Here is a 9134-nt window from a genome sequence, read left to right as displayed (position 1 = left end):
CACATAAAAAAAACCTCAAAACCTCCCAGTACATACGGGCATGAGATACTAATCAGTCTGTCACTAAAGAGTATCAACCAAAGTATTTACTACATGCTGTCTTAAAACTGTTTTTCTTTAACTTTAAAATATCTGCTGTGATCCAATTGAAAACAGAATTTGAGGCTGAAATATGATATTCTGCATTCTTTCATTGATTTCTAAAACTTCTGGAAAACTGTTTGTTTGTAAGCAAGTCAGATATGCTCATCTGAATCCATTTTGACAACTGTTTACCATGAATGGAGATCTCTAAATTTTATTCCTGATAGATTGAAATAAAAATCTAAAACTGTATAAAACACTGATTAGATTTCAAATGAAGAATTGTGTTCAGTTTTAGCTACCATGGTTTATGAATCATAGCATAAGCTTAGAGAAAGTTCAGAGTTATTAGCCGCATTGATAACCAGGGATATCAATTATGAGGATAAACTGGAGAAACATCTTCATCTGCGGTAATGACATGTTTTTGAGAGGTTGGTTATTGCTAGAATTAACTCCGATCTTAGCAAGGATCTGGACCCACTGCAATTTGCCTATCTCCACAATAGGTCTACAACAGGTGTAATCTCATTGGCTCTTCACGCTGCTTTGGATGACCTGGACAATGCAGATAACAATGTCAGGATGCTATTTATTTTCTACAGCTCAGCATTTAACACAATCATTCCTACAATTCTGATCGAGAAGCTCCAGAACCTGGGCCTCTGTACCTCTCTCTGCAACAGGACCCTCAACTTCCTAACTGGTAGACCAAAATCTGTGTGGATCAGAAATAACATCTCTACCTCGCTGAATATTGACACTGCCACACTTCAGGGATGCTTAGCCCACTGCTCTATTCTCTCTACACCAGTGAGTGTGTGACTAGGCTCAGCTCAAATGCCATCTATAAATTTGCAGAAGGTACGACCATTGTTAGCAGAATTTCAGACAGTGACAAGAGGGCGTACAGAAGTGAGATATATCAGCTAGTTGAGTGGTGCCGTAGCAACAACATGCACTCTACGTCAGTAAGACCAAAGAACTGATTGTGGAGTTCAGAAAGGGTGAGATGAGGGAACACACACTGGTCCTCATAAAGGGATCAGAAGTGCAAAGAGTGAGAAATTTCAAATATATATATATATTTACTGTAATTCACAGTTTTTTCCCTCTATTATTATGTATTGCATTGTACTGCTGCCACAAAGACAACAAATTTCATGACATATGCCAATGATATTAAACCTGATTCTGATTTTGAAACTGAACACAACAGGAAAGATTGTAAGAAGATGTTAAAAAATATTCAAAAATCATTTATAAATCTGATACAAGAAAACAAAATGAAGCTGTTTTCAGTACCACATGTATTGCTAAGATAACTAGAAACATCATGGAGAAATCAATATTAAAGTGGAATTTAAAATGTTCTTTAATCTGCTACCTGAACTTGTATCAGAAGCTGATCCGATAGCGAATTATAAAAACAAATCAGGTAAATCGCTGAGCAGAAAGAAAAACAGGTTTGTGGCAAGAGAGCAGAGCAGAACAATTAATTGATTACTTAACCATAGAGACAGCAAATGCATGATAAGCTAAATGTCTTCTTTCTGTAGTCCACCATTCAATGATTATATTATCATTAATTAGTATTGTCATGTAACTGCTTCTTATTGAAAATAGTACTTGGATCAATCTTTGAAGATTTCTCATATTTCACTGTTTCAATCATAGAGATTACCATAAATCTCTTTGTTCTTTTTAATGCCTGGAGATTAATTTTATTCATCACTGGGGAAATATTTGTTTTTATCCTGTTAACAAGACTGGAACTTAGATCTCAATCATTTAGCTTGAATTATTAAATAGTATGTCCCTATTTAAAATACATGTTATCTCCATGAATTTTGGAAGCAAATAATCACTTTATATTATTTTAAATAAAATGCATTGACTAGGCTATATATAATTGCATTGGATTGGTAATTTTTAACTCTGCTGACATCTTTTATAGCCAATACTTACTTACTTACTGCTGTTACACCACTTGTATTTAGGGCAGCAATGAAGGTCCTCCATCTCTGTCTGTCCGTACACAGATAAAGAAGGATTCTTCATTGTTGTTTCCATGACAATTTTTTTGACCAATCACTGAACCCCTAAACCTGGAGGACTGGAAGAGCATTCTTAGTCTGGCCTCTACCCTTTGACCTGTTTGGCATGGGTGACCTTGACAAAAATGAAAACACAAGGCCCTCTGGGTCATTGATGTATGCAAGCCTTCAAACCCTATGACAAGGTTGTGGTCCTCTTGGAGGGTTTAAAGTTATTGCATGCATTACATTCCTGAGCTAGAGATGACACAAAGAAATCAGCCAGGATTCTGTAAAATTGACTGATAAATCTTGCTGCATTGGGTTTGGTTGGACTGTTTCCTCATGGCAAGTCAGTCTGCTATTTGTTGGCATCCCTGTGGCTGAGATTGTGAGAGACTGTGGTGCAACCCTATAGAGGTCTGGCAAACTGCAGCCATGGAAATAGAACAGTAGAACAGTGTTGTTCGGCTAGCAATCCAGACCAAGACACTGATACAGAGATAAGCATTAGAATTCAGTTTTGAACAGAAACAGAATTAATCTTTAAGATTGAAATACATTCATCAGAACTCACCAATTCCTTCATAATGACCACTGATATCGATATTAATTCACCAATACACCATAGCAAAAGAAATCTGCCAACATTTCTCAATCAGAGCTATACTGTACATGACTCTAGACCTGCAGCAAGGTAGTTGACCCTTAATACCTTACTGAAGTGGTCTAGATAGTGAATAATACATATTCATTGAATGAATGTAAAGAAATCTATTCTATTCTCAGGAAGATATGGTAGTCTTGGAGGCACTTTGGTGAGGGGTCACCAGCGCAATATCGGGAATGAGTTTGTTAAATCATGAGGATTAGTTGTAAGCTAGACATATTTCTTGAGTACGGAGTCTAAAAAAATGAACTTATTGAGGATTTTATGACCACTGAAGGATTTAATAGAAAATGTTTTGTATTAATAAAACACATTTCAAAACCTTAAGAAATCACCCTTAAAGAAATGTAGTGTATTTTCAGTTTGTAATCATGCTTTTATTCCCACCCAGCACCACAGAGTTTTCATCCAAAAGGATTACATACCTGACATTGAAAATAGGTTAATGAAAAAAATGTGGGCCCCCAAAGTCAGAATTAGGGGAACTTATAATTGCCAACAAACAAATGGCAGATCAAATAAATAGATTGATTCTGTCATGAAAAAGAAGAACACAAATAGCACCCGGTGAGAGGAAAATTGATGGGATTGAAGCCTATTCATTCCCTAGGGTGTAATAATCTACAGCTGGTATTATATAAAGAAGTGGCCCTTGAAATAATAGCTGTGTTGCTGGTTAGACTCTGAAACAGTTTCAATGGCTGGATGGTACTAATGTAACCTCATTAGTACCTCACTAATGAAACTTCACTATTTATGAAGAGGTACAAAGCAGACAAGAAATTATAGTTCATTTAACCTGACATTGGTGATGGGAAAATACTACAGTCCATTATACACGATATAATAGCAGAATACCTGAAAACACTGTCAGTATCAGATAAAATCTGATGTTAATTTATGCCTGTCAAAATTACTAGATTTTTTTGAGGATGTATCCAGCATAATATATAAGAACATGATCTCACAAGAAGACATTAATATTCAGAATTAAAGCACATGAGATTTGGAAAAGGTACTAACGTGGATAGAAAACTGGTTGGCTAACAGAAAATAAGGAGTAGGAATAAACAAGTGTTTTGGAAGTGATGCGCATCAACTAGTGAGATACTGCAATATTTAATGTTGGGACTTTAGCTATTCACAATGTATATTAATGATTTGGATGAGGGAATTGAAAGTAATACTGTATACCTAGACTGCTGATGATGCAAAGTTAGGCAGGAGCATGAAGAAGATTGAATGAAGCTTCTTTTTGATTTGGTCAGGTTGATGGACTGGGTAAGTTGACATGTGGAAAAATGTGAGGGTTATCCACTTTGGTGACAAAAACAATGAGATAGACTTTATTATCTGAAGAATGAAAGATTGAGAAAAGGGTCCAGAAAAGATAGCTGGGTGCTATTGTGTGCATTTGCTGAAAATAAGTCTGCAAATACAGCAGTTAGTTAAAAGAAGTGGAAATAGTATGTGTAATGTATAGATCTATTTCTTTTAGAGCAATGACACCCCCCCCCCACCTTAGCACAACTGATCTGTTGTCTGCGTATGTGCTGTTGTCTATACATGTGCATTGTTTTCTTGCTCTCTCTCTCTCTCTCTCTCTCGCTGCAATGTAAATACACCAGTTAAAGCCATCTCCCGCATGTGTGCCTTTACTGATATGTTGTCATGCACAGACACAACAAATTGGCAACAAGTATGAACCTGAATGTCAGAGAATATCAAGAGTTGCACTGATAGTTGAGTGATGAAACAGCGAGAGTTAATCAGCACCAGAAAGTTGAAGGATGTGTGAGTAATAGTGAAGGACACTCTGAATCTAAAGTGAAAATAACCTGATGATGGCTTTAGTCAGGAAAGTTGATGAATTTGATTTAATTAAGGCGAGGAGTTGTTTACTGAGAGGGTTGAATTGGATTGTAATGTGAACAACGTGGTGGAGCAAAAGAAAACCCCTACACTTCTTAGCTAAATGGGCCCGAGAACGTAAGTCTCTTACGCAACTTCGCAACCCTTGCAAAGCCAGCAAGCAAGACATTTGATGAAATTGTCACAATTTTACAAAATCTCTTCAGCCTTAAACTACTAGTAATAGCTGGGAGATTTAGATTTTACAAAAGGAACCAGTCAAAAGATGAAGGCCTTTCTGAACACATTGTAGAAAGGCACAAATTTTCTCAGTACCGCGACTTTAGGGATGGACATTCTGATGCATTAAGGGTCAGGCTTGTATGTGGCATGCATAGTCAAAGCATTCAATAAGGGCTATTATCTGAAAGAGACTTAACCTTAGACTCGGGGTTGACCATTGCAATATCACGTGAGTGTGTGGAGCTCTCGCCCCGAAGTCCAGTGCTAATGCCACTATGCCACCAGCCGGATAATATCATTGGAGACTACAGCAAAGGATGCAGTAGAACTACAGAAAAGGAGATTAGAATGTGAAATGCACAAAATATCCCTGAATCATGCAAATGCCAAAGAAGCATTCAATGTGGCAAATCCTCCCATAATGCAGATGTCTATTGGTTCAAAGGAAATGTTTGCAGGAAGTGTCACAGACCAAGTCAAATAGAGAGAATACGCAAGCAGACAAAAGTACAACTGAATGAAAAGGCTCAAACACAAAACTAATCAAATGCATAAAGTTACTAAACGTAAAACAGCATCAGACAACATAGAGTCTGACAAAGGTGAACTGTCATAGTATTACTGAAGCATATCGCAATATAATATGGACCACGATAGATGTGTCTGGTGTAAAACTGAAAATGGAGCTGATACAGGGTCAGCTTTGTCTATAACTCCAGAGGCTGACTTCAACAGACTGTTTTCCAAGATACCAATAGAGAAGACCTCAGTGATGCTAAGACTTAAACAGGAGAAAAAGTGTCTCCCAAAGTCAACTGAAAGTGAATGTGATGTTTGGAGGTCAAACACAACTGTTATAGCTTTATATATTAAAGAAGTGGAGAGGGCCAGCACTTTATGGACATGAATAGTTGAGAAAAATCCAACTAGAATGGCACTCAATCAAAGCTCTCAGTGTGACATCAACAGGCAATGACAGCCCAGATGGTAGCACTAACTAGAGACTGGCACAGCTGTTCGATGATAATGAGAAGGTGTTTGAGAAGGGGATTGATAAACTCAAAGGCATTAAGGCCCGAATTGAACTGGATGAAACAGCTACACCAAGATTCCATAAAGTGCATCCGATGCTTTACATACTATGTCCCAAAGTGAGCTGCTGAACTGCAGAGCTTGGAGGCGTCTGGAATTCTCTCCAAGGTTGAGTAGAACGATTGGGCTATGCCCTTTATCCTTGTGATCTAGAGAGGTAGAAAGGGAAGGCCAGAGCTGAGTACTGTGCATTATTCCCTGCAATGAAAAGAAGACACTTTTGCATCTTTGTCCGGTGGGGAGAGGTTTTCAAAGATTGACTTGTCACTAGCCTATCTGTGAATGGAGATTGAGGAGTCAGGCAGGAAGTTCCTCACAAGGGGCTGTTGCAGTATATTTGTCTCACCTTTGGCATTGCATCAGCCGCAGCAATATGACAAAGAGCAATGGGCTAAGTGCTCCAAGGAACACAATGCTACTTTGATGACATCATTGTGACTAGCAAAAATGATGAAGAGCACTTCCAGAACCTTGGTGAAGTGCTTACCAGGCTGAGTGAGTATGATTTGCATGCACAGAGAGAGAAATGTGAATTTTTCAAGAATGAAATTTCGTATTATGGACATGTAATTGACAAGCCTGGCTTACATAAATCACAAGAGAAGATTGAAACAGTGCTACAGGCACCCAAACTGGAAAATTCAGGTCATGTTTGGGCTTTGTAAACTACATAGACTATGTTTCCAGAGTTCTCAGCAAAAGGAGACCAACTGTCGGTATGTCAAGGAACACTGATGTGTGGATCTTGTGTTGTGGTTTCCTCTAAACTGCACACTAGGGTGTTAGAAAATTTGCACAAAGGGCAGCTGGGTACAGTCAAGATGAAGACTCTTACTCAAAGTTATGTGTGGTGGCCAGAAATAGATAAACAGTTGAAAGACTTGGGAAAAAGCTGTTTGGATGCCAAAAAGTTCAAAATGCATCCCTACAGGCACTGTTACACCTGTGGGAGTGGCCATCTTCACCATGGTAAAGAGTATGTATTGACTTTGCAGGGCCGTTTATGGACTTCATGTTTCTGATTGCTATGGATGCTCATTCCAAGTGGCTGGAGGTTTTACCAATGATGTCAACCACCTCAGCAAAGACTGTCTCTGCTCTGAGGAGTATCTTCACCAGAAATAGTTTACCAGAATAAGTTGTGAGTGATAATGGATTACAATACATGTCAGAAGAATTCAAACTATTCATGAAGAAAAATACTATCAGATGGTTCAAGCCAGCCCCTTACCACCCAGAAACTAATGGATTAGCTGAAGGTTTTATCCAAGCCTTGAAGAAGTCCATTAAAGTGATGGACAAGGGGGACACTTCTCCACAGCACAAGGCAGACAGCTTCCTTTTTGTGTACCAGAATTCTGTTCACGTGATGACAAATCAAACACCTGCAATGCTATTCATGAACAGGAATCTGAGATCTTGCATAGACCTCCTGAAACTAGATCTATGGAGGGAAGTGCAGAATAAACAGTTCAGCCAAGTGAATCAGCAAGGAGTTTTGAGATTGGACAGGAAGTCCTAGCACGTGATTACTGAGAAGACAAGTGGACACCCAGTAGGATAGCTACAAGAACTGGACCACTGATGTACACAGTGGATGTTGGAGATCAGACATGGAGAGATCATGTGGATGCTCAACTGAAAAACATACCTGAGTTGACTGCATCCAACAAGTTAGACACATTACAGTCACCAGAATTCCCTCTCAGTGATGATGTCACTGACAGCAATGTGACACCGGAAATTGAGAATGTTGTCTTAGACAAGACACCTGCCTAACCTGATGCCACTCTACAGACCCAGAGATGCTATCCTGAAAGAAGCAAAACGCCACCCAAAAGTGAACCATTCTAGCTGGGAGGTTAGTCATGGACTGTTACTGTGAAAGCATTTTTATTTGGAATACGGGTTTATGAAAGGGAAATTGAATGTTTATGTTGCATCAATCTAAAGGAGAAGCAAGTGTTATGTATGGATCTATTTCTTTTAGAGCAATGACCACCCCTCCCCTTAGCACTACATATTGATCTGTTGTCTACGTATACATATTGTTCTCTCTCACTGCAATGTAAATGCATCAGTTAAAGTCATCTCCCACCTGTGTGCCTTTATTTAATTGATATGTAGTTGTACACAGGGACAACAGTATGCTGACCATCATGGTGTGATAGTTTGAGCACAGCAGCAGAGTTGCCTTTCTGGAAATTTATAGGGTCTCCGACTTTCAGTGGGACCACTCCTGGAGTATTATGCACGGTTTTGCCATTTTCCAAGGAAGCTTGTTCTTGCCATGGAAGGAATGCAACAAAGGTTCATCAGACTGATTCCTAGGCTGCCAGGGCTAACAGACAAGGAGGCATTGGGTGAATTAGGTTTATATTCACTAGGAAAATGAGGTGATCTCTGCCCAAAATTCTAGCAGTACCTGTCAGGTAAGATACAGGAATGATGGTCCTGTATCAGGGAACACAGCAGTTTGGAGCCCAAGTATAAAGAATAAGCCATGTTGAACTGAGGTGTGGTGCAATTTTTCATCTAGAGAATGACAAACCTGTGGGATTCTCTACCATAAATGTCAGTTTTCTACCATAAATATATTTAAAATTGAGTTAAATGTAAATGTTAGGGCTAAAGGGATTAAGCATTATGGGGTCCATGTACTGAATTTGATGATCAGTCATGATTATATTGATGGTCATCAGGCTTGGAGGATTGAATGGCTTACTCCTCTTATTTTACATTTCTCTCAAAACAAAACAGTCTGTAGTATCTGTACTAAGTATCAGGAGAGAAATCTAGGTATGGCTTTGAATGTCTAACATTGTTAAAATACCTCATGATATTATTACAACTATAAGGATTTCTTAGGTCCTGCTGCCATCTGCAAAATGTTTGTACGTTCTCCCCATAATGTTGTGGGTTTCCTCTGGGTGCTTTGCTTTCCTCCCACGTTCTAAAGATACGCAAGTTAATAAGCTAATTGGTCACATGGGTGTAATTGAGCAGCACAGGCTTGTTGGTCCGGAAGAGCCCATTAACATGTAACTTAAAATAAAATTAAATTTGAACACATCTCTTCTTAAGGAAGAGCACTGTTGTGGAAACCACCTGCTGAGGCATAGCATTCAGAATAAGGGGACATAACATTGATCAGCCCA

This window comes from Hypanus sabinus, chromosome 17, assembly GCF_030144855.1.
Source record: "Hypanus sabinus isolate sHypSab1 chromosome 17, sHypSab1.hap1, whole genome shotgun sequence".
Classification (NCBI taxonomy): Eukaryota; Metazoa; Chordata; class Chondrichthyes; order Myliobatiformes; family Dasyatidae; genus Hypanus; species Hypanus sabinus.
Note: the sequence above shows the minus strand (reverse complement) of the source record.